The sequence below is a fragment of the Hippopotamus amphibius genome, chromosome 2 (genome assembly GCF_030028045.1).
Source record: "Hippopotamus amphibius kiboko isolate mHipAmp2 chromosome 2, mHipAmp2.hap2, whole genome shotgun sequence".
NCBI classification, from domain to species: Eukaryota; Metazoa; Chordata; class Mammalia; order Artiodactyla; family Hippopotamidae; genus Hippopotamus; species Hippopotamus amphibius.
Window position 1 is genome coordinate 48,302,783 of NC_080187.1, and position 22,983 is coordinate 48,325,765.

Sequence of the window (22,983 nt, forward strand, 5' to 3'; positions counted from 1 at the left end):
ATTTCAACATATGAATTTTGGAAGGACAGAAATATTCAGGCCATAACAGGCAGTGACAGGGTCAAGAAGATGGGAGCTTTGACTATAGTGGCTTAGAACACAAGCTCAAAACCAGGTTGAGGCTTAAATTCTAATTTCTCCAACAAATTCTCATGTTTCCCCCAACTTGCTCCCTCCAAACCAAGGAGAATGGGTCATTACACCACTGTTAAGGAGCTATTTCTAATGAGAATGTGGCATATCCCACAAATGTGTAAGGTAAAATATATATTAAGAACCACTAAAATGATTTATGGAAGGGCCTTAGTACATGCCTGGCACCTTGTAAGAATAAATAAATGGCTGGTTTAAGGACATGAAATGTAAATTTAAAATGTGTGATTATGGTAACTGGTCTTTCCTGGCTGGCTAGCATAATGAGTGCTATACATGTGTTAGATTCAATTCAGATCTTCTTTATTCCTATACAAAAACACTTTGCTAAAATACCAATTAATTCATTAATTCTCAAATGTTCCAAATATAATACATTTCAAAAAATTCACTTTTCCTCTTTTTTTTATTCTAAATACCTCCAAGCTATTAATTTTCAATATGAGCCTGCTATTTACTTAGAGAAATAAACTTCTTTTGTCATGAGACTAGAGCTCAGTTCACATCAGAGATAGTTATTGTGAATTCCTCCCTAAAATATTCAAACTGAGCATATATGGAATTAAAATTGCTTTCACTCAGAAATGAAATCCTTATACGAAAGTAGACTATAAACATGAGAAATATACCCTTGCCATTTCATGCCTCCTCCACAAATTGTTTCCATCCATGTCTCAAGTGCCAGTTTGTTTTCAAGAATTTCAATTATAACTGGCAACACAGAGCTGCTGGGAATAAGAGTTAGGCTGGGACAGAAGGGGGGCATTTTGACATCTGTAGAACCCCACAAAAGATGTGAGAGTAGCACTTCAGGCTGGCTTCCAGAACACAGGAAGAAGCTAATGCGAAACCAGACTTTCTGGCCAGTCTAGTAGCAGACATCAATTTCTGAGGTTTCCTCTTCGGATAAATACAAAAGGCAGAACTTCTGTAGTGAGGCTAAAATTGACAGAGGAAAAAGAGAACTACTGGAGTCAAATACTAACTTGATTAACAGAATACTGTGTTCTAAAGAAGAAGAAATAAAAAGGGCTTTATTGCAAACATAGCAACTGACAAGGGAGTAATCTCCAAAATATATAAACATCTCATGCAGCTCTATATCAAAAAAACAAACAACCCAATCAAACAATGGGCAGAAGATCTAAATAGACATTTCTCCAAAGAAGACATACAGAAGGCCAAAAAACATATGAAAAGATTCTCAACATAGCTAATTATTAGAGAAATGCAAATCAAAACTACAATGAGGTATCAGCTTACACCAGTCAGAATGGTCATCATCAAAAAGTCTACAAAAAATAAATGCTGGAGAGGGTGTGGAGAAAAGGGAACCCTCCTACAGTGTTGTTGGAAGTGTAAATTGTACAACCACTATGGAGAACAGTACGGAAGTTCCTTAAAAAACTAAAAATAGAACTACCATATGATCTAGCAATTCCACTCCTGGGCATACATCCAGAGAAAACTGTAATTTGAAAAAATACATGCACCCCAATGTTCACTGCAGCACTATTTAAATACAATAGCCAAGACATGGAAGTAACCTAAATGTCCATCGACAGAGGAATGGATAAAGAAGATGTGGTACATATATACAATGGAATGTTACTCAGCCATTAAAAAGAATGAAATAATGTCATTTGCAGCAACATGGATGAACCTAGAGATTATCATACTAAGTGAAGTAAGTCAGACAAAGGCAAATGTCATATTATATCACTTATATGTGGAATCTTAAAAAAATGATACAAATAAACTTACGTACAAAACAGAAACAGACTTACAGGCCTCAAAAACAAACTTAAGGTTATAAAAGGAGACACATGGGGGGAGGGATAAATTAGGAGTTTGGGATTAACATATACACACTACTATAAATAAAATAGATAATCAACAAGGAGGACCTATTGTACAGCACACAGAACTCTAGTCAATATTCTGTAATAACCTATATGGGAAAAGAATCTGAAAAAGATGGATATGTGTATATGTATAACTGAATCACTTTGCTGTACACCTGAAACCAACACAACATTATAAATCAACCATACCCCACTCTTAAATTTAGGGAAAAAAAGGGGGGGTGGGGGTGGGGAGTACTGTCAGTGGTACTGTTTTGGAGACCACAGCTGTCCCCAGATGGGAAAATTTTTAAATGGACATAACCATTGAGACATGAAATTATAGATTTGTTTTGGCCAGAAAAGACATAGAGGAGGTATCTCATTTAGAACAATTTGTGGTATGAAAGTAGGTTCTTTATATCTCAACTAATACCAAATAAATTTAAATGATTAAGGCAAAATTTTTCCTAAGGAAAATGACATTGTTTTGACATAAAGTGAACAAGGTCAATATCATCAAAACCCTCTTAACCCCAGAAAAACTGTGCCATCTCCAAACATACCCAACGTCTACAAAGTGCACCTATTCCTTATATAAGAATCAATAAAATTCAATGAAATTTGTAATCATACAATAATTTCTCCAGGAACAAAAGCAAAGCAAACAGCATCAGGTGTGTCAATTACCTTACTGCCTATGGAAGGGACTACAAAAAGAAAACTTAATCATTCATATCCTTAGTATTTTAAATAGCCAGAACTAGTGAAAACACCACTAATGTGGACAGATGTAAAATATGCAAGCAAGTATGTAACAATATGGAATAAATATTTATACAAAGGTACAGGCAGAGGAGTTATTGCAGTTTGTTTCACTTTACCAAGACTTCAGCAGGTGGAGGGAAGTTCTCTCAGAGGAGACGTCAAGCAGAGATAAAACCCAGTATACTCAGTAAGAAGGCTGAACCCATACATCATTGTCTAAATAGGTGGCTTCTAAACTTTTTAATCCGATGCGCTTATGAATAAAACATTTAAGTATAGGAGTGTGTGTGTGTGTGTGTGTGTGTACCAAAGGTATATGCTTAAATATACAATAAAAAAAAATTGTACACATGTACTATTATACTAATATATACATAGTAAAACATAAACAAAATAGAAATTATAAAAGGATAACATAAATAATAATTTATCTTTTTATTTTATTTATAAGAAAATGTTCTCATTAATATTATTAAAAATTGTTTAAATAACGTGATTTAATATACTTAATTATTTCTGAAAATCTTGGCTTAACATTTGTGATTCAGTCTAACTTTATGTTTATTATTTCTGTACTTGATTTTAATGACTGCCAATGGCTGAAAAGTTATTTCCTAATGATACAAGTATGTGAAAAGAAAAAGGACTTCATTATCTTGCCTACTAAATCATGGTACTTATTTTTCAATCCAGTCTACCAACTATGCAAAAGTTTTGTTTAAATTTGACACAGTATTCAACTAGAGTGAGGTCTATAATGATAGAGGAAGTAAATCCATATTTCATATATTCTCTTGATCATTTCAAAATTTATCAGAATTTATGAAATTATCTTTTACTTCTTTGATTGCCAAAGAATTGGTTGTATATAGGATTAAGAGAAATATCAACTTTGCCATTTTTTTCCACTATTAAGCAGTATATGAATTATTATTTTCAATCTCAGATATTTTTGCAGAAATATTTTTATCCATTTGTCCATTTTGTGTAGTAGATAATGAAATCCCTAAATCCATTTAACCAGGTACATATAAACTTCATTGTGTGTCAATACACTGAAATCAAGCAACAGAGAACCCCACCGCCAGTCCTTTGGGGTTTGGTAAGCGCTACTCTTCCCTGAAGAAACTCAAGGGCCTTTCTGATAGTACATATGTGCAAGGACTAGTGCCAATCTGTATCTTAAATATCAGTAAAGCTTAATTTCTTTTCTCTATATATTATTGTGAAGCCATAAATTATAATATCTTTTTCCATACACCAATGAATGGTCTTGTTCACACCCTGATAAGCATGTCCTCCTCTTTGAAATGAATGTCTCTCCATAAAAACTTGTCTCCTCTCTCCCTTTAGAGTAGGTGAATGAGTGCTTTATGACTCATAGAGTAATTCTAGGGGTGGGGTTACAGGTTGACAATTACTAACACTTCTAGTGACTTCAGGTTCCTGAGTTAATTTCTTTCTTTGTGGAGAGTTCAACTGAAAAATATCATCGTTTATTTCATAGATATTTATTTGAGATTCTATTATCTTACTGCTTTCAATTTCCACATAAAAATTTTGAATAATTTAGAACCAAAGTGAATAACCTCTAACTACACCAGAGACCATAAACTTTTTCTGTAAAGGACTATACAGTAAATATTTTTGGCTTTGTTGTCCATACCTGTTGTTGTTGTTGCTGCAGTTTATTCAATTCTGCCAATGTAGCATGAAAGCAGCCATAGACAACATGTAAAAGAAGGTACATGGCTGTGATCCACAAAATTTCATTTATGAAAATAGCTGAGAGAATTTGGGTTGTGGACCATAGTTTGCCAACCCCACATCTAGACAACTGCTTCATTTTCCCTATCTGATTTGACTATAGTGATATGAATCTACACAGTTTTACACATCTGACTCTTGAGTCATGCTATTTTCTTTTACCTGCGTAAGAAAATGAGATAAAGCTAGTCATCTTCTTGATGCATATTCAGATACTTTATGTTTTCAAATATCCTCTTTACTTTTTGTTCCCAGGTGCGCTGACCAAATGAGTTTGTCCCTATACAAAATAGAATTAATTTAACATAGAGTCAAAAGGCACAATCTGGCTTACGAAAGAACAAAGGTGTTCCTGAACAATATCTGCTAGCTAGAAACTTCAAGATGGCTCTTGCTGGTTTTCATTTGTCTGATAATATGTACATCAAATGCAACAGGAGCAGGAAAAGCAAAGTATGACTTGCCAGGAAGAGGGTTAACCTCCATTACAGTAAGTGAAAAACTGCATAGTGATGACTACAGTGCACTACTGCCAACTTAGAGTCCACTTCTCAGTGTACTCCAAGATCTGTTCTACCTCAATACACACGCAATGGTGCTCAAATTTGAGTGTTCAGACGTTTCACTTTGGAAGTTTATAAAAATCCTGATTGTAGGTCTTCTGGAGTGGAATCCAGAAATCTGTGACCTTGGGTTTCTGGTAATTCTAATGGGGCCAGTCAGAAAAAAACATAAAGGCTGAGAAGCACAGAGTAAATTTGCTGAGTTCAACCCCCCTGCAAGGCTGGTGTGAAGATTAGTGAAAATATGTCTGAAGCTCCTAAATCAGAAGTTGGCAGATAGTACATGCTCACTAGATCTAAATAATTTTATAATTATTATTACAGTATAATTATTATTGTGATAAAAATATTATTTTTTACACAAAGAGAGTGTATTTGGAAGCATTTAAATTGCAGTTAGATAAAAAGGAAAGAAAGGGAATTTACAAATCCTCAATACCAAAAATGGATACAGTATGAGAGGGTCAGAAACTGCAATAGTTAACAAGAAAGGTCATAAGTGTTGAATCACTAGGTAATCATTAAATCAAACTAGAGACAAGTAATGAAGCAAAAGGGGGGAAAAGGCCTTAATGGCTATTTGCCCATATGTCACAAAACTGAAGCAAAGACGTGTTTATTATCTGGATCATCTGGGTCGTAGCCACCATTCTCTGACTCTCTTTGCCTGAGCAAACCTAAATTTAAGGCAATAAAATCGAGAAAGCAGTGGGAGTTAGGGAAAAGGGAGATTTGCAAACTGCAGCTGAAGTCAGAGAGCTACAATCCCAAAAGATCTTTGCTTTCCTCAATAAATCCCCAGAGACTGGTAATTTTGCCATTTGTTTGCCCTTAGCAAAGAATACCTTGCACTATACTCAGGCCAATCCTGGTTCTTCCACTCTTTTGTTCATTCATTCACTGAACCAATATTTAAGAGTTCGGACCATGTGGCAAACACCATTCGAGGCACTTGGGATACATAACTAGACAAAACTATAGATAAAGATCTCTGACCTCATAGAACTACATTCTAGCAGAGAAACAGAATTAAAAATAAACATGATAACTAAGTTATATATTGATAATATAAAAAAGAAAGTAAGCAAGGAAAAGGAGAGTGTGGGGAGACCAAAGGTGGCCAGGGTTGGTCTCACTGGGAAACTAAGATTTGAGCAAAGACCTAAAGGAAGTGAGGGAGTGGGGCCAGCAGCTAGGGGTGATAAAGCATTCCCAGTGGAGGGAATAACAAAAGTCACAGGACAGGAGAGCGCCAGACTTTTTTTTTAAAGAATAACAGGAAGGCCAGTGTAGCTGGAGGAGAGTGTATGAGAAGAATAATCAAAGATGAGAGCTGTGAAACAATTGAGGGCTCAGATCACTGTGGAGCCTTGCAGGCCATTTGCTGTAAGAATTTTGGCTTTTACTCTTAGTGAAATGAGCAGCCTTTGTCTGGTTTTGAGCACAGGAGTGACATGATCTCATTTAAGCTTTAAAAGGTTAGTTGCTGTGTTGAGAATAAGTGATAGGAGAGCAAATATAGCTCATACCTGTAGTAATCTTGGCACAAAGCTCATCACCTCCAGCAAAAGTGCTTTACACAGAGGCAACACTTCATTTGGAAGCATTTGCCACAAACGCTGATGTCTGTTTATGCTTGATCACTGACCCCTAACTAAAGGTTCTGACTTGCTATTCAGTTTTGACCTCTGATCACCAGACAAGCAGATTATGTGGTCCCAGCCATTCTATTGTCCTCTGAAATTTGCCTTAGCTCCCCACAAAAAGGTGCATAAAGTTCAATCTTTTTTATTCAATAACTTCCAGAGTCCCTTATTACATTAAAAATCAATTGGTAATTAGAAGCACTTAAACATACTTTAAAGGATAATAAATATATTTTTAGTTTCTGCTATATGCCAGGTGCTGTGTTTTATGTACACAGTTAATCTTCTTAACCCAGTAAGTTAGTATATTATTGTAATGTCTCAGTGGTAGAAACCATGCCTTGAAGACATTAAGTAATTAGTAAGAAGAGGAAACAGGATCCAAACCCAGGAAATATTACTACTACCCTATAATATGTAATTAGCTTCAACATAAATATTTATACCTCAAAAGCCTAAAAAAAAGTGCTTTTCAGGATCTTATTCACACTATTGATTCGTATGGTATATCCTGTTAATGTTGAGAGAACAAAAGAAACTGAGAAACTGTAGCCTGGTCCTGACCTCAATATGACAAATTAGCATAAATACCCTCTAAATGGACACGGTCAGCATTGGTAGCTGCTGGGTTAATCAAAAATGAGTTGAAGTAAGGAAAGATAGGAAATTATACATGCATACCTAAATAATTTACTTTTCCTTCAACCATTTCTTTGTGTATTCATCAATCACTTGTAGAACACTGTCTTACAGTTGCTGGAGTTCTGTTTCTTTTTGTCATAAAGCATTATCTTTGATCTCCAATTTCAGTTTCTTTAAAGTAGAATTAAAAAATAAGTTCAGTTGTGAAGAAACATAAAAATCGACTTTTCTAGATATTTATGAACTGTTTTAATATTTTACAACGTTTTCTTATATTACACAACTCCCCACCCCACCAACCCACCCTCCCCAAGTAGGTGCTCTCCAAAGCCTTTAGTTTAGTTCTCATGGAAACAACTCTCTTCCTTTCCACATTCATATTGCTTTGGTTTTCATACTACTTACTAAATTGTGTATATCAATAATGAACACAACTGGCATAAACAGATTTGGGAACAAACATAGCTGACTCCTGGTAAACATAAAACTCAACTGACAGGGGCAGAAATGCATGAATGTACGAGAACAGTCTTCTGGCTGCCAGTACTCCTCTGCAATGGGCATCATCCAGCACGTTTTACTGAGGGAGTAGAGTATGATTACTCTAGGGAGTCAGTTAAGTGGACATTGATTAACTGAGCATCTATGGTATAGATTATTGATGTCAAGTAATGAAATCTTATTGGGTATTGTGGAACATAGGAACTCGAAGGATAAATAACAAAAATAAATAAATAAACAAATAACTAGCATAAGCCAATCATTTAACAGACGAGAAAATCCAGACCTTGACAGTTAGGTATCGTCCCAAAATCACCTCATTAGAAGAGGAACAGATTTGATGTTTCTGTTCAGTGTTCCTTTCCACACTAGAGTGCTCCATTTTGTCACTACCTGATAAAGTTACTAAAAATGACTGAATTTCCTCTTTTCTCTAGTCCTTCTGTTTTTCAAATAAAGTGCAAAGGAGTAATTCTCTCACCTGAGACGAACATGTTTATTACCTAAAGAGATGTTTAACCTTGAGGTTTTCAATTAAAAATACGCTAGTTTTTTTTTAATACATTTTCTTATTGGAATATAATTGCTTTACACTCTTGTACCAGTTTTTGAGGTACATCAAGGTCAATCATCCGTATTTATACACATATCCCCGTATTTCCGCCCTCCCTCAACTCCCCCCCACCCTCCCCATCCCAGTCCTCTAAGGCATCATCCATCATCGAGTTGATCTCCCTTTGCTACACAGCAACTTCCCACTGGCTATCTATTTTACGGTTGGTAGTATATATATGTCCATGCTACTCTCTCACTTCGTCCCAGCTTCCCCTTCACCCCCCACCCCCCCCAAACCTCGAGTCCTCCAGTCCATTCTCTGAATCTGCGTCCTTATTCTTGTCTTGTCACTGAGTTCATCAGTACCATTTTTTTTTTTTTTAGATTCCGTATATATGAGTTAGCATACAATATTTGTCTTTCTCTTTCTGACTTACTTCACTCTGTATGACAGACTCTAGGCCTATCCACCTCATTACATATAGCTCCATCTCATTCCTTTTTATAGCTGAGTAATATTCCATTGTATATATGTACCACATCTTCTTTATCCATTCATTTGTTGATGGGCATTTAGGTTGCTTCCATGTCCTGGCTATTGTAAATAGTGCTGCAATAAACATTACAGTACATGTTTCTTTTTAGATTATGGTTTTCTCTGGGTATATGCCCAGTAGTGGGATTACTGGATCATATGGTAGTTCTATCTGTAGTTTTTTAAGGAACTTCCAAATGTTTTCCATAGTGGCTGTACCAACTTACACTCCCACCAACAGTGCAGGAGAGTTCCCTTTTCTCCACACCCTCTGCAACATTTGTTGTTTCCAGATTTTGTGATGATGGCCATTCTGACCGGGGTGAAGTGATACCTCATTGTGGCTTTGACTTGCATTTCTCTGATGATGAGTGATGTTGAGCATCTTTTCTTGTGTTTGTTGGCCATCTGTATGTCTTCTTTGGAGAAATGTCTATTTAGGTCTTCTACCCATTTGTGGATTGGGTTATTTGCTTTTTTGGTATTAAGCTGCATGAGCTGCTTGTATATTTTGGAGGTTAATCCTTTGTTCATTGTTTCGTTGGCAACTATTTTTTCCCATTCTGAGGGTTGCCTTCTTGTCTTGTTTATGGTTTCTTTTGCTGTGCAAAAGCTTTGAAGTTTCATGAGGTCCCATTTGTTTATTCTTGATTTTATTTCCATGATTCTAGGAGGTGGGTCAAAAAGGATCTTGCTTTGATGTATGTCATAGAGGGTTCTGCCTATGTTTTCCTCTAGGAGTTTTATAGTGTCTGGCCTTACATGTAGGTCTTGAATCCATTTGGAGTTTATTTTTGTGTATGGTGTTAGCAAGTGTTCTAATTTCATTCTTTTACATGTTGCTGTCCAATTTTCCCAGCACCACTTACTGAAGAGGCTGTCTTTTTTCCATTGTATATTCTTGCCTCCTTTGCCAAAGATAAGGTGCCCATATGTGCTTGGGCTTATCCCTGAGTTCTCTATTCTCTTCCATTGATCTTCTTTTCTACTTTTGTGCCAGTACCATACTGTCTTGATCACTATGGCCTTGTAGTATAGTTTGAAGTCAGGAGGCCTGATTCCACCAACTCCATTTTTCCTTCTCAAGATTGCTTTGGCTATTCGGGGTCTTTTGCGTTTCCATACAAATCGTAAGATTTCTTGTTCTAGTTCTGTGAAAAATGCCATTGATAATTTGATAGGGATTGCACTGAATCTGTAAATTGCTTTGGGTAGTACAGTCAAAAATAGACTAGTTTTTTTAATATGAGATTTCAACGTCAACTGCATAAAATTAGTTTGTCTCTTCCAAAACAAGGAAACTCAGAACCAAATTTTTCCTATAACCCATTGAATTCACAAGGACTCACATTTGGGCATTGGTCAGGGACTAGAAAATAGCTTAGAGGGAAAAAAAAGCAACTGAAGTACTAGAAAGACTGAATAAATAAACAAGAAACCAACCTTGCACATGAATTTTCCAAATACTTTGCCAAGATGCCTAAGGTCACTGGTAAATGCTCAGTTCTCCTATAATACTATCAAAAATATTTACCATAGAAAAAGATAAGAAATTGTGATATTTACCTTGCAAAAAGTATAAGGCTTATGTGATGTGTGCTCATGTATATTTATAAAAATGGGTTAAAATATAATAAAAGTCTAAAAAAGGAACTTGGGAATTAGAACTAGATTCCATATTCTATTTATTTTTTCTTATTTATTTTTTTCTGCTAGAAAAATACCTACAAAAAATTGACTTGGCATAAATAAATCTGTACACTTATTAACTCCACCTGCAACTTGAGCCCAGACTTCTGGCAATAATGAGCTATGTTAAGCTCTAAGTCTCATGATTACTTCCCCCAAAGATAAATGGGGGGTGCTTAAAGTCACCTGTTGGGAAACATTTTGCTCCCTTCTTGCTGGAAATCCTCACCCTCACCTCTCCTTCCCAAAGATCAGATTAGCACTGTCTTGGCAGTCACCTGGGTAATGGTTCTAAGTGAACTTTTAAATATTTACTCCAAAGCTTCCATGATACTGGACTCCACTGGTTCTTTTCAAATCTGACTTTCTCTTTTTCCTCATAGATATTTTTCCTTCATTTTATCATTAAATATGGAATTCCCCAGGGTTTCAGACTTTTAGCCGATTGTTCTTCCTAGTCATCTTCTCTCCTAATTGATTTCTTTCCATCTCAGAGTCTTGACTATAACATGTTACGGACTTTCAAATCTATAGTCCTCTCACTAGCAAATAAAAGCCACGTCAAACTCCCACTGAATAGCTCAATCTGATGACCCTTGAACACTTCAAATTCATCTTATCAAAAACTGAACATCTGATCACCTTTCCTCTCCAAACTGCTCATGTGTCTCGTGTTTTTTCTCTCACCTAGAAGAACCAGTTACCCAATCCAGAAACTTCTGAGAAAATCTTCAACAATAACTCTTCAACTGGATTTTTGCCACTAAATTTGGATTTTTACTATGTGTATAATTACAGGGTCTTAAGATGATGCTAGTCTTATTTAAATTAATAAATTTTTGTACTTCATAATGGTACAACCCAAAGTACACAAGTGGAATTAATCAACTAATAGCTTTTCCTAGGCACTACACAACCACCATCACTACCATCACCCCTGGCTCTATCATGCCTGTTTTTCCTCGCAGTTAAAGCTCTTTAAAGACTTATGGTCATAATTATGCACTGGAAATTCCTAATATGGGTAATCTTGTTAAAAGCGGGCAGCACCACAGATTGCATGTTCTTTATTTAAGAAGAATACAAAAAACAAACAACTGAGTATCTAAGTACATATTCTCACTTCCTTTCGTGTGTGTATATTTACATTTTTATTCTCCAAACTAAGAAATAAGGAAAGGGGGAGAAGCAAAAATATTTCCCTGGGGAAAAGTGCCAAAAATAAAAAGGTAGGGAGAGGATTGGGTAGGGGAAGAGATGAAAAAATACTGATACATTTTCCATCTATGCTAATTAAGTCTAATCAAAGCTCACAACCAACTATTGTGTTGTGGGTTTATAATGTCAGTCTAAACACTCTGTTCCTGATTAAATCAAGTACAAGCAGTACTGAAGGCACTAATGATAAAGCAAGCCCCATTAGACTGTTAAAATATAACAGGGTTCCTCTTTCACAAATAGACGTATTTCTATTTAGCCAGAGCCTGCCACTCTGAAAATATGTCAGTAATCATTCTTCTTTCTTGATCTCTTACCACTTTCTCCAGGGCCTGCAGTCAACTGTGGAGGTGGAACAATGAAGTCTTTCATGTAGAAGAAAAAAAAGAAAACTGAGTGTAATGTTCTCTCTCCTTCTTTATATCACTGTGAGCATACCAAAAGAAACAAAAGGAAAGGATCAACCCTTTTTCCAGTGGTCAAAAGGTATTTTAGAAATAAAGGAAGAAATCCTTGAGAATGGCTTTGTGTCTGTCTTCCTTCCAATTGACTGTCACTGATAGTATGTGTTAAACCTTTTCAATGTCAGGAATCCAAGTCCAGAGAAGGCATCTAAAGCACAAACTAGGGTTTTCTCCTGAAAAGCAATGAATGACATTTGGCTAAGACAACCAAGAGCCCTTGATGTTAGAGAATTCTATAAGAAAAAATGTTGGCACAGTTGAACATTTTGAATGCTTAGACAGACAAATGTAGACAAACCTCCTAAATGTGATCTTACTTGTTGTTTACAAAATAATTTCAAAAGATAAGCAGTGAGATCTTAGAATTTACATTTAACTTCAGGGTCAGGAGTGAAGCCAAGTAAAATAAGGGAGCTTTGAAAGATTAGAGCCTACATTAGGTCAAGATCACAGCCATTCTCTGTTTTCAGTTGAGAGTAAAAGCAAAGACAGACTATTAAGAAAGAGAACTGGTATGTGCGAAAGATTTAATCAGTGTGTTGCTTCTAATCTACAAACTACTCAAGAGGCAAGGGACTTGGGAGTCCTTATTTCTGCTATTCTTTTAAAAGTACATTGTTCTCACTAAATACTTTAGTCCAATAGGTCTTTCTTTACCATAGTGTTTAAAACTTTTAAATAATATTCCTTTATATTTGTGTAATACTTTATAAACGAAAGGGGTCTAGCAAAATTTATTCATTATTAATTCACTTCAACATGGGTAGGTATTATCCCAATTATTAACTAGCCAGGATGAGCGATATCAACTCAGTTTTGTAAGTGGGGAGTCAGAGCACTGTGGCAACTGAGATTAGGCAAGAGTCTTACACTTTGGAAGTAGTAGAGCCAGGACTAAGAGCCAGTTCTTTGATGATCCAGCATTATGTTACCATATAAACAAATTATATTTAAATAACAAAGGAAGCTACATTTTATAAGAGGCAAGTAGGCAGTTTCAATTCAATTTAACTCATCATATACCAAAGCAAAAGCATTTGTCTAAGAATTTCAGCCACATGGCCAATATTCAGCTAAATGTGTTTGGAGTGGAGGACCAATGCTGCATGAATAACCATCCATTGATAAAGTTAATTATTAACATCATCTATTTTTAACTGAGGATCATATTGGGAAAGCAGGGACCCCTACCAAACCCCACTCTCCCAACACGTCAAATGACAACAGCTAATATGGTTTTAATATTGCTAATTTACAAGCCATAATAAATTTGTTTGGCCATTCTACCTTGGAAACTTATTCAGATGTGAAAACAAAGAAACTAGTCATAAAAATTCTCTTTGTTCTGAATTTAGTTAAGAAAGCAGAAAGACACTAGAAAGACAGTTACATTTGGGGCATGAAGTACATCTTTGGTATACTATTAGTGTACCAATCAACTTTAAAGCACAATGCAATTAACATTTTCTAGGTTCTATATGTTTTAATGTAACTAGTATTCACTGAGCAGTTAGTATCCATAATGCATTATATCAAGTGAATAAAAAGTTATAAACTGGATTTGGGAAAGATGGATAATGAATTGAACACACGAATCTAACTTTCCTCTCTCTCTAGAAACCTCTATAAAACCACAGTAAAGAGATACACGGGTGAACAAAAAAGTCTTTAACCTATCTTTCAACACACGGAAGACTTAATTACAGTTCCAGAAGAGAAAGCAAATGTTATCAACCTTAACCATATTAAAGTTAAAGTATAAAGAAGTTAGAAAGTACAAGGCACAAGGAAAACTGAAGAAAAAAGCAGGTGTGATAATGTCCCAGTCTTACAGTGTAGAGAATCAAGAGGTGCTACATATAATAGAAAGGAAAAAAGTAAAATATTTGTTTATTATTTAAAATCATAAAGTACACCAATACAGGAATTAAAATGAGACAATTATTTGGGAAACAGAGGTGGTATGATAGTGTAAATAAGCTAAATCTTTTTTCTGTTCAATAAGAACACAAATAAATAATCCTTAAATCTGATTCAACTAAACTAAATCAGGAAATAACAAGATAAATAGAAGTTTAGAAAAACTGAGATGATACCAGAATAATTAAAATCCCAAACTGTTACAAACCAGATATGATTTCCTCTGGCGCATAAGATTGGGGGTGGGAAAGGATGAGACAGTTGCTCCTTTGTATTATTTGAAATTTGTATCTAGCAAGTACATGTATTACTTTAATAAAGATAAAAATATAAAGGTCATCTGAAAAGGGGGAAATAAGCACAGCTCAGGAATTTCTTTAAAGTCTACTTACCCACATAATCCATACTAACAAAATTAATTCTAAAATTAAAAAAAGAAGATAAAAATAAGAATTACTTTTTTAATGACAAAGATGTCATTCCTGCACTGAGGAGTCTTACAATCTAGTACAGAAAACTGGTAACTAAAATGTGAGGAAGGGAGGGAAGAAAGGAGGCAAAGAGGGAGGAAGGGACAAGGAAAGGAGGGAAGGAGGTAACAAAATATTTATTGAGTGTCTACCTTGTGCTGTGCATTTTGCTGGATGATTTACACCATATCATTTCAACTTTCTGCCTTTCCAGTGATTTCCCCCATTTTACTATGAACAATAGAGTCTTGAAAAGGCAGCAATTTATTCAAGATCACACAGCTCCTATGTACCAGAGCTAGGAATCAAACCCAGGTCTAAAAGTTTAAATTCATGTACTTTCTCTTATAGAAGGCAATCATCTAAGCACAAAAATTTTTTGGATATCAGTAAGATTTGTAAGATGGAAGCTGTCTTCCTGCTAGAGGAAGTTACGCTCAAGAGCAGACCAGTAATCATACAGATCTAGAACACAGAAGGACAAGGCACACTTCAGCCCCTCGGTGAGGGCTTCTCCAGAGAGCAGACTGCTGTTTTTGATGTTTGTGTCCTATCTAATGCATTCAAAACTTTTAACAGCTGGAGAGATGAATGATTCATCTGAACCCATCCCAGGAGTCCTGAAACCTTTCTCTTTATTGCAATGAGATATAAGAATAACCAGGAAGAGAGATGGCCTCCTGCAAATCCCTGCCACAACTAACCCTCCCATCTTCTTGTTCTACTTCCCTGTCACTCACCTATGAGATTTGGGGCTAGACTAATCTGGTCATACTATTCCTCAGCTGGCCCTACCTCAGAAATCTTTTTGGGTATTTTTGGCCATCAACTTATTCCTTTCCTTGGAATAATTTTGTTAAATTTGCACCACCCTCTTAAGCTCTCAATTCCCCTTCCTTTTTTTCCCTCCTCCCCCTCCACCTCTCCTCCCTCCTCCTCCACTTTCTCCTCCTTCCTCTTCCTCTTCTTCATTTCTCTCTCTGTGTCTCTATCTCTGTCTCTCTCTGTCTCTCTCCCAGGTGATAACTATGCCTACCATTTCTCTAGGAAATAGAGACCATCAGTCATAACTTATAAATCCAATCAGCCTCTATCCTCATCCATTCTCCTTTCCTCCTGGAAAGAGGTAAAGTCCTTCTCCCAGGCAAAGCTAGCTCTCCCACTTTCATTTTTTCTCCTGTTTGCTCTTATTTCTCCTGGAGTTGGCACCATCTCTTACCATCTCTTCTGTGCTTTCTACTCCTCCTTCTCCATGGCACCTTTCCCTTACCCTAAAACATAGCTTAGCTTCTCCCACTGAGCAATATCCTTCCTTTCTTCTCAATTACACTCTTTCTTCCACAGATGTTTGTGAGCACCTGTTAATGCACAACACTGCATTGAATGATGAGAATGCTTTGGGAATTGAAGCAGGGCTGCCCCCATGGAGCTTACAGTCTAATGGTAGAGCAGATGATAAGTAAATAATAAATATAAAATTTAAATTTTCCACAAATCCTAGGAAGGAATCAAATAGGGCACAGTGATAAAAAAAAATAAATAAAAGAGGGGTCCACTGAGTTAGAGTAGCCAGGAAAGGGCCCTTATTTTTCCATCATTTCCATTACTGGAGTTTAGGCTGTCATTTTTCTCCTGGGTTCCAATGAACTGTTAAAAAAGTTCCTTGCTTACCAATCCCACCTTTTGGTCCTTCTCACATATTGCTACTCTAGTTGAGTTTCTAAAGCAGATCAAACTTCGTCATTCCCCTACTTAAGCCTCCAGTCATTTCTCAATCTCTGATCCTTGAGCCCAGTGCTTTTAAATGCCTAGGTGATTAAGAAGTGACTTTGAGATCACTATATAAACAGCAACCAGTGCTGTGAGGAATGCTTTGTGATGACTCGAATCTCCAGAACTCTCTTGGGCTTGTTATTTTTGCCAATCTCTGCTTTAATTTGTTTTGTTTAAGCAGCCATCCAATGGAAAACCTAGTGCAGCAGCTTCTCCTCTATGATCACTAAGAAGTCTTAAGAGGAAGGCTGGGCTTTGGAATCTGCAAAGTGGAGAAGGAAGTGACTGAGATGCTGAAGAAAGAAAAGGGCCATTGAGATAAGAGAGAGCAGCTCTATAAGATGAGCAGCAGGAGGGAGATGTTGATATGGGTTCCTCAACAAACACTTGATACAGCTTCCTCTCTTTTGGCCCCTTTCCTCCAGCTGTTGCAAGAGACCAAATTTAGCATTTTTCCTTAAAATGCTATTAGGAAAACTAGCCAATTAACACAAAATAGAAACAAAGTTGGTAAATTTCTCATTTGGTGAAACCAGTTTTTGTGAATTGGTCCTTGACTGAATTTGCTTCAGAAGTCTAGGGGAATCTGACATTCGGCTTATTTGACCAATTTTACCAGGCATAAGTGAGTTATGTGGGTCAAGGTTAATGTCATGGGTAGAGAAGCTTCTGCCCTTTTTCCTTTTTAGTATTTGGGAGGATATTGCGTCATTGGTTGCATTTGCATCAACTTGAGGATAGCAGAGGGTGGGCCTAAATTTAGTTCTCCCAAGCTGCCCCTGAAAGGGAACATTGAACTTAGTTGAGGATCTGAATAGGAGCTTATCAGAAGCTTTCTTGACAAAGCAGATGAGGTAACCTGCCAGTAGTGGACCAGAGCTGGCTAACCAGCTCAGAGAACTCACTGCTAAATTATCAGAAATTTTGCAAGCCAGTTGTTTAACGTGGCAGTTCTTAAAAATTAAGTTACTTAAACTTGAAATGCAATAAATTCTATTGAAAATAAGGATAATTAAATACTCAAAATTATCACTCCATAGTTATTTTATTACATTTTACTATTATCTATGCTCTTGGGATTATTTACATCTGTTGGATCTGTATGGTGCGTCTCTTCTCAACTCTGCATTTGGTGACATCATATTGGTAGTTTGAAATGCCAACATGGGACTATTTACACCACAGAAGTCTGCAAATACTACAAATCAGGGCTTCTCCTGCGCAGAACTTACTGCTAAGTATTTTGCAGCACACCACTGCCTGTGGTCCACGCAGCAGGCTGGAACCTAAGGGACTTATACTAGACCTCTGCAGTACCCACAAGGCAGAGCTGAGTCAGCAAAGTTGGAAATGGTCTGTGAATTATACCAGCTCCAGACACCAGCAAAGCATCCCAAGATGACACCAGTCCCCACCAGTGGTCACCAACCCAGACCAGCCACAACACAGCAGAGACCAGCAAGGATCCAAAGAACACCAAGAACCCCCTACCTTCCTCTACCACCACTAGGTCACTTAAATCTCACATTCAGATCCCATCTTGGAAAGAAACAGAGGAAGGGAGCAGAAATCTGAAAAACTGATTTCTTTATCCAACAGAGATAAGAATTTACCTAAGGAAATGATTTTCTTCACGGAATTGAACAAAATTCATCTGGTGGGACTGAAACTGACCCTACCCTCAAGCTTAGCCACCTGGGGCAAAGGAAGTTGAGTGAGGGGGCTCTTTCATGAAGACAGACCAATTACAGAGGAAAGCAGCCATACTTTGTTGTTGTTGCACATTTAAGAGCAGTGTGTATAAGTTTACACCCCTGCTGCAATGGTGATATTGAGCTTTTATTAAGTGGTAAATACTGTCAGTATCTTCCACGCATAGATGAAGAAATGAAGACTCAGAAAGTCTATGTAAGGTCACATAGCTAGGAAGTATAAGGAGACAGATTGGTACATCTGCAGGGATTGAGCCCTTTTGTTCTACTGCCTGTCATCAACCCTCCTCAGACCCTCCCTTGGGTCCTTTTGGCTGTTAGGCACTGCAGAATGATTAAGACAAACCAGGAGGGGGCCTCCTCATAGGAAAGTATCTGAAACAGCAAGCCAAGTCATGTTGGGAAAGCTATTATTGAGAGGATGACCATATATATTTTAGGACCGAGGAAAAAAATAAAATGTTACTGGAAAGGAAACTGAGGTCAGAAGCTAAGCGCACAAATAATGAAGAAGGTAAATGAGCAACAGAGCGGGCAGCTAATAGAGCTATGAGACTGAAGCAGTGACAGAAGTTGGACTATGTAGAACCAAGCCCAGGAATAGTGAGCAATCCTTCCTTTTATGCACTGCCCAGCTCATCTTGCCAGTGTAGCAGTAGCATCATAAAAAGAGTTAAACTAGGCATGAAACCAGCCTTTCTCCAAAGTGTGATTATTACTCATGCATTGCCTCCCACTGCCCTGCATGCCCCAAGACCACCTCCATCCTACTCTTATTTGCTCTGAAAAATAAGTATTTTTATTAGTTTATCTAAGTAATTCATGCAGATAATTTTAGAAATTCACATAATACAGACGGGCTTATAAGAAAAAGCAGCAATCACCTGCCCTGCCCCACCTCTTTTCCAAATCCAATTCTCCACACTTTGCACTCAATTTCTGTAAATTTCTAAATGCTCTATGTACTCCCCCAGCTCTCAAGGAACAAAACAAGCTGCAACCTGGTTTTATTATCCCAGAAAGAGTGGGAGGAGCTGACCAAAAAGGTCCCAATATATAGGGCCCTGGTGAATACAAACAGACTGAGTTCCAGAATAGGCACAGGAGGGAGGGGAGGGTGTCTACAGCCCTGCTTTGTTTCACTGATTTCCATGGGCAGATGGATGGTCCCCCCCACCCCCCACAGTCTGGTGTATATTATATACTTTGCCAGTTCAAGGGAATGAGTCAGCATCTCCCTCCTCCTTTGTTTCCCGTCCACTTCTACTGTAGCTCTACAACCTTGTTGATTCCCTTTAAACCCTGAGAAGAACTTGAAACACAGTTTGAACTCAAAGGCACATTTTTCCATCTCAGTAGCAGAAGTCTGTTCTGGGATTTGGTGCTGCCTTATAGTGGCCTTTTCATCTGACTTTCTTTCTAGGCCAGTCTCAAGATGAGGGCACAGACCGCACATTAAACTGTGTCCACTGTGCTAAGCACATGCCTGGCACAGAGTGGATACACAGCAAATATTTGTTGAATGAATGAATACAAGAATGATGTCCTTTAGAACAGTAGACAACAGAATTCATAAGCTGAAAAAGACTGCCAACTCAATACCTAGATATCTGTAGAGCTAAATAAGAACCCTGCTCCTGCAGCCAACCCTCTCCTGGTTCTCTGTACCTGCTTGGTTCAGTTTTGCTACTTCCCGAGGCCCAGTTCCAATATTTGTCGTTCACATGCTTCCTCCCTGAGTACTCCAAGACCCCGAAAGAGGAAGCAAATTGCTTCTCAAAGCTACATTCCTACTATTTCAAGAAATTATGTGAAGGACAAAAGAAGCAGGACTGGAAGATCCGTGGAAGTCCCCCAGAATTCCAGCCCATCTCCCCCTGAAATTCCACTTTGGTACTTCATCCCTTTAAGCACTTTGGTAACTATTAATATTAAGCTGATACTCATCCCCCCCAAAATAATATTTGGAATAAATAAGTTCCAGATTTTTTTATTTTGATGTAAAAAATATAGTAACACTGAAGAATAGAAAAGTGGAAACAGCTGAGCAGAGAAAACCATCAGGTGGGAAAAGAGGCAGGGGAAAGAGGAGATAATAAAGGCAAGAGAAGGAAGGAGTGATTGAGCCAAAGGGAAGCAAAGAGATCTGGACCAGTGACCACAGAAATGAAATGCCAAAAGTAGGACCATTTAAATGGACAACTTTCTGGGAAAAGTATGTTGAAATATGTACTGAAAAGGTGCAAAGAAGACAAGACAGTAAAGGATGGATGATACCATATTGGTTCACAGAGAATCATTTTGGCTTTGATTGAATGCTAAAAAAAGACAAGCCAAAGACCAAGCAAGTGTGTCAGTCCTCTGCTGTCTTTGTGATACAACTTTTTCCAGCTAGCACACAGCATCTGCATGGCTGCTCCTGCAGAGAACACACTTGTAACTATGCCAGGAATCACCTTTCCTAACGTGTTACATAGAGGGCAGTCGAGTTCTGCTCATTTTCACAACTAAAATTAAGTTTTCTCTAGCCTGCTTTTCTGAATTCCTTCTGAAGTTACTCCTCCACCTTCCCCGCCTCATATTCTCAGGGGAAACAGTCAGTTGTACGAAGAGTCCAATTATTCTCCATGTGCAGGAAAAGGGGACCACAGCAACTCTGAGAAATCATTTCAGAATTAACTCATGGCATGAAAAATTCTACACATACACACACTTAAACACACTACCTCTGGGATCCTTGATTTTGAAAACAGTATTTCACTAAAAAGACAAATTCAGTTTTAGCCTAGATGAGGACACTTTTCAAATTGTCTGTTAGGTACACACTGAGGGTCTTTCTCTGTGTATTTCATCAATATAGAGCCCAACATGGAATTGTAGCTTAGTATTTTAGAGATCAACCCACTGCTGAGGAAAAGGTCTATTCAAATTGTTCACCCAGCATTGAGAAGTTTATCTTTCCAATTCAGAAAAAAAAAAAAATCAGAGGGGGAATTTTCTACTTATGTGTATCTCCTAACAAAAACAGAGAAGAAAATATTACTGTGCCTGGGAGTTTAGAATAAAGCTGGTGACAACACACTCGGGAATTTTTTGAAACACCACTGGGGACTACTTACAGACTTTCATTGTAAGTAGTAAATCTGGAAAACCATGTTACCCTGAAACCATTCTTTATTTTTCTTCATGAGCCTTAGAAAGTATTGATTTGGAAATATGGATTTATTTGTCCACTGAGTCTTTTGGAAAACATATTCTGGTTCTCTTTATGATCTCAGCCTGTCTTCCTTGCTTAATATGGAAGTTAATTTCTTTTGGCATTACACCCATTTCTTCACCTAATGCATATGTAAGGTTCAAGAACATCTCTCTAGAATTTTGGAAATTCTCATACTGAGACTTTCTGGAGAAGGAAGAACTTTAACTCCATGTGGGAAAGGCTGGTTACTTAGAAGGACTGTTGGTCCCTTTAGCAAGAAATAAGGGGTTTTCCTTGGAGCAAGAGGAAACTAGTAAAGCAAAAGCATGTTCAGGTATGCACTGAAGAGGAACTCTTTTGGCAGACACAACACCTAACAAATTCCAAAACTGACTATCAAGGAATACTTAGTATAGAGATGTTTGAAAGAATTATCCATGGATTTCTTTTGAATTATTTAAGTAGCAAGAGGTTTACAAATGATGAAAGTCCTAAACTACACAAGGAAAAAAAGTCACACTCACAAACCATCTCTATTATAGAGTTTTATTGCAGAATACGTAAGCATGCAGGCTCTAGCAAGAAATCACTCAGCCATGTGACCACCCTAGGTCCCAGGTCTTCTGATTGTGGGGATACAGTCAGCTTCAGGAGCTTAGGAGTAACTCAACACGGAAGAATATACGCCAAGCTCAAAAGACCCATCTTCTTCTGTTCAATTAACATTTTTACTTCTCAAAAAGAAATCTGGGTGAATTTTCTATCACTTGATATGAAATAGAGAATAGGCAAAGATGTCTCAGTATAGCAAACTACCTTCCTCCATATATAGACTTCCTAGTTAAATTGACCATGGCTAGGACAGCAAGGTTTGTTTGATTAAGAAACAATAATATATCAATTGTATCAGATTCTGCTGGAAAGAACTAGTTGGGGTCATTTTTCTTAAAAGGTTACTTTGCCACAATGAAAAAATAAAAATGCCAAAAGAAAAAATAAAATAGAAGATACATGCAACACATGTGGCAAAGTAGTAATACCCCTAATGCAAAAATTGCTCTAATAAAGAAGAAAAAAGTTGCAATTGAATAAATGAAGAAATGGAATTTGTCTTTTGAGGGAGCTACCCAGCAACTGAATGCCCATCTAGCACAGATAAGTACTGGTTGAGAATAAGCCCCTACTTTTTACTACAGAAGCCAAAGGGGCCAAGAATACTGTTCTTACACCACTGATTACTATAGTTCAGGCATGTGACCTAGGCTCAGTCAATCAGGTGTTCCCACCTGGGACTCTGAATCACGAGAATGATGCAAAGAGAAAGGGGAATTTGAGAATTTACTCACAGTAATATTGAGAGTCCCAAGATAATGACAAGGGGTGGTATAGAAGATGCCAGTAACAGAACATTAACTGTCCTGTTTTAGGTTAGATTTACTGCATTCCCCGCTTTTCAGCCCTCCATTACCAAGCCTATTTCTTCAACCATCTCACTGATTCTGTACACTAACCCGTATCCTTCTAGGAAAATCCATTTCTATCTAGATTAACCAGAACTTGCTAC